Genomic DNA, 4185 nt, shown 5'->3' on the forward strand with positions numbered 1-4185 from the left:
TGTCATTAATGGGAAGGCTGAGTAATAATTGGGGGTGTTTGGTGACACCAAATTGGCTGGCATCACCTCTGACATCTTGTGAGCCAGGAATGATGCTGAATGTTTGGCAGTGCATGGAACAATCTCACACCAATGCCAGTAGACTCCGATTGAGAAATACTGCACAATAACACTAAAATCTTGAAAGAGGAACACAGGTCCATGTGGAGGAGGAGAGGCAGCCTTGGTGGGTGAGGAGTGAGCGCCAGGCTTTCTGCTCCCAAGGGGCCATGATCAAAGAGGTGAGGTTGCTGCCTAGAGAGCCTTGTCAAGAAGGTTATGTACTGTCTGTGGTCTGTCTGAACTCTTCCAAGACTTGGTGTGATATCATGAATGTGTCACAGCTGTTTGCTTCTCCTGCCATCTACATGGATCTGAATTCCTGCATAACTAACTTGAATATTTCTGCAAATGCAGAAAACAAATACAGTCTTTATGTGAGCGTGGCACTGGCAGTAAGGTCCAGTGTTTTTATTGGTTCATTTCATATTGAAAAAGAAGGACCTCTTACAAGTGGCCAACAAGGGAGTTACTAAAGCTGGACAAGGTGGGCATTCTTACCTCAAAGAATGACTTTGGTGGGCAGGATTACTCTCAATGGGAGCAGGTTGCTGTTGTCGTTAGGTGCCATTGAGTCAGTACCGACTCTTAGTGACTCCATGCACAACAGAATAAAACCCTACCTGGCCCTGGGCTAACCTCATAATCATTGCTATGTCTGAGCCCATTGCTGCTGCCACTGTGTGAATCCATCTTGCTGGGGGGTCTTCCTCTTTTTTTCCGACCCTCCACTTTACCAAACATGATATCCTTCTTCAGGGACTGGTCCTTCCTGACAACATGTCTGAAATATGAAAGACAAAAGTCTGGTCATCCTGGCTTCCAAGGAGCACTCTGGCTTTACTTCTTCCCATTTGTTTCTTTGGCAAGTCCATGGTAATTTCAGTATTTTCCTGCAACACCATAACTCAAACGCATCAATTATTCTACAATATTCCTTATTTATTGTCCACCTTTCATATGCATATGAGGTTACTGAAAATACCATGGCTTGAGTCAGGAGCACCTTAGGACTCAAATTGACATCTTTGCTCTTCAACTCTTTAAAGAGGTCTTGTGTAGCAGATTTGTCCAATGCTATATATCTTTTGGTTTCTTGATGGCTGCTTCCATGAGTGTTAATTGTTGATTCAAGTAAAATGAAGTCTTTGACAACTTCAATCTTTTCTCCATTGATATGAATGTTGTTTATTGGTGAGGATTTTTTTTTTCTTTACACTGAGACACAACCCATACCAAAGGCAAGGATATGGTCTTTGATATTCATTAGTAAGTATTTTAAGTCCTCTTCACTTTCAGCAAGCAAGGTTGTGTCATATGCATATCGCAGTCTGTTAATGAATCTTCCTGCAATCCTGATGCCATGTTTTTCTTCATAGAACCCAGCTTCTCAGATTACCTGCTCAGCATACAAATTGAATAAGGATGGTGAAAGAATACAAAACTGTGAACACCTTTCTTAATTTAAAACCATTAGATGTTCCCTTGTTCTGTTTGAACAACTGCCTCTTATGTACAGGTTCCTCATGAGCACAATGAAATGTTCTGGAATACTCATACTTTGCAGTGTTATCCATAGCTAGTCAAGATCCACACAACTGAAAGACTTTGCATAGTCAATAAAGCACAACTAAATATCTTTTTGGTATTCTCTGCTTACAGCAAAGATCTATGTGATGTCAGTAATGACAGCCCTCGTTCCACATCCTGGCCTGAATCTGGCTTGAATGTGTGAAAGTATTTTGTCAATGTATGGTTGCAGCCATTTTTTGCATTATCTTTAGTAAAACTTTACTTTCGTGAGAAATCAATGATATCTGATGATTTCCGCATTCCGTTGGGTCACCTCTCTTTGGAATGGGCACAAATATGGATCTCTTCTAATCATTTGGTTAGGTAGTTGTCTTCCAAACTTCTTGGTATAGATGAGTGAATGCCACCAATGCCACATCAGTTTATTGAAAGATTTCAATTTGTATTCCATCAATTCTCGGTGTCTTGTTCTTTATCAATGACTTCCCTGCACCTTGGACTTCAATCATTGGCTGTTGATCATATGCTACCTCTTAAAATAGTTTTACATCGGCCATTTCTTTTTGGTTCAATGACTCCATTTTCTTTCCATCTTCTTTTGATAATTTCTGCATCCTTCATTATTTTGCCTATAGAGTCCTTCAATACTGCAAGTCAAAGTTTGAATTTATTCTTCAGTTTCCTTAGCTTGAGAAATGCTGAGCATGTTCTTCTCTTTTGATTTTCTAACTCCAGGTCTTTGCACATTTTGTTATAATATTTGGATTTGTCTTCTTGAGCTGACCTTTGAAAATTTCTGTTCAGTCCTTGTACCTCCTCATTTCTTCCATTTGCTTTAGCACCTCTATGCTGGAGAGCAAGTTTCAGAGTCTCTTCTGACATCCATTTTGGCCTTTCCTTCTTTCTTTTCTTCTCAAATGACTTTTTGCTTTCTTCACATATGATGCTCTTGATGTCATCCCACAACTCTCTGGTCTTAAGTCTTTAGTGTCTAATTCATCAAATCTCTTCTTCCAATGATCTCTAAATTCAGGTGGGATATATTCAAGGTCATATTTTGGCTCTCATGGACTTGTTTTCATTTTCTTTAGCTTCAGTCTGAATTTGCATATGAGCAGCTGATGGTCTGTTCCACATATCATCAGCCAAAACAAGGCCAGGGCAGGCTGTGGAACAGACCATGGGAGCCGGATAGGCTGTGAATTTTGTGGCTTATGCTTTTGTACCTGGCACTGGGTGCTCTGAGTGTTCTCATAAGTGAAATATTGTCTTCCTATTTTTTCAAATGATCACTTGAATATTCAATAAAAATAGGCTGCATATTAATTATATTGAGGCCAACTGTGATGGTTATCTATGCCCCCAAGAAGAAGTTGCTTCTTTGCATGAAATGGATATGAAATTGAGAAACCGAGGATTTCTATCCTTTGCAGTTATCGTAACTGTGATCTGCTTGATACTGATTTTGGTAGTGTCTCCCAGGAAAGGGCAGACCAACATATCGGTCTACATTTCAGTCTGTTCAATGATAGGAGCATTTTCAGCGTATTCCATCAAGGGCCCGGGAATTGCCATTAAGAAGCTTTTAGAATGGAAACCCATTTACAAGGATCCCCTGGGCTTCATTTTGTTGGCTGTGCTTGTGCTTTCAGTGACTACACAGATTAACTATCTCAATAAGGGCTTGAACACCTTTAATACATCTCTTGTGGATCCCATTTACTATGTGTTCTTCACATTCATGGTGGTGACTTGCTCCACCATCTTATTCCAGGAGTGGTATGGCACGAAAACTGGAGTGTTGGGATCTAGAGTGGGTTCTTGACTATTATCAATGACATCTTTCTTCTACATGCTTTAAAAAACACTGACATAACCTGGATTCAGCTGACATCTATTGCCAAGGAAGAAGTCTCCTATCTGAATGGCAATGAAGACAAATATGCTTTACTAGAGAATATAGAGTGTTCAACCCTAGGATATAATGATGACGTCCCCTTATTTAACAAGACTGATCATCACAGTTTCTAGAAGTTCTGAATTTTACCATTATGAGCCACTTGGAGATTAAACGAAATATCTACCTGGTCCCTGAAAGAATTATTGGGAAAAATGGCATTTTAAAAGTTTTAACTAATAATTTCATTGTGAGGCCAAGAAAAAATGCCTTCATGCTAGGTCATCAAATTTGAAAATCATGGTTTTGATCATTCTCCAGAATACCTCTACTTATATTTATGTCAACACACTTGAAATATTCTCTGATTATAAAGATGTGGAATAGTTATATGAGCTTCAGAAAAATCTCTTTCTTCTGGCCACAATATGGTTGACTCTGCCACATGGCTTTTTGTTCCTTTGGCTGCTATTCAGTTTTATTTACTGTTTTTGCATATATACTCTATCAAACTTTGCAAAACAAAACAAAACAAAAAAAAACAAAAAACCCACACAAACAGAAGACTTAAAAGATGACTGGGACTTTCTAAAAATTAGAAACTTATGTACATCAAAATATTTTACCAAAAAGGGGTCCATAGACTGGGAAACTTT

At 38.9% G+C, this 4185-nt stretch overlaps 1 pseudogene; it reads left to right on the top strand.

The window, feature by feature from the left end:
- Nucleotides 1-269: 269 nt before the first annotated feature.
- On the top strand, nucleotides 270-3457 carry LOC102818856 (annotated as a pseudogene).
- Nucleotides 3458-4185: the final 728 nt, after the last annotated feature.

Source organism: Chrysochloris asiatica, unplaced genomic scaffold, assembly GCF_000296735.1.
Source record: "Chrysochloris asiatica unplaced genomic scaffold, ChrAsi1.0 scaffold00031, whole genome shotgun sequence".
Lineage (NCBI taxonomy): Eukaryota > Metazoa > Chordata > Mammalia > Afrosoricida > Chrysochloridae > Chrysochloris > Chrysochloris asiatica.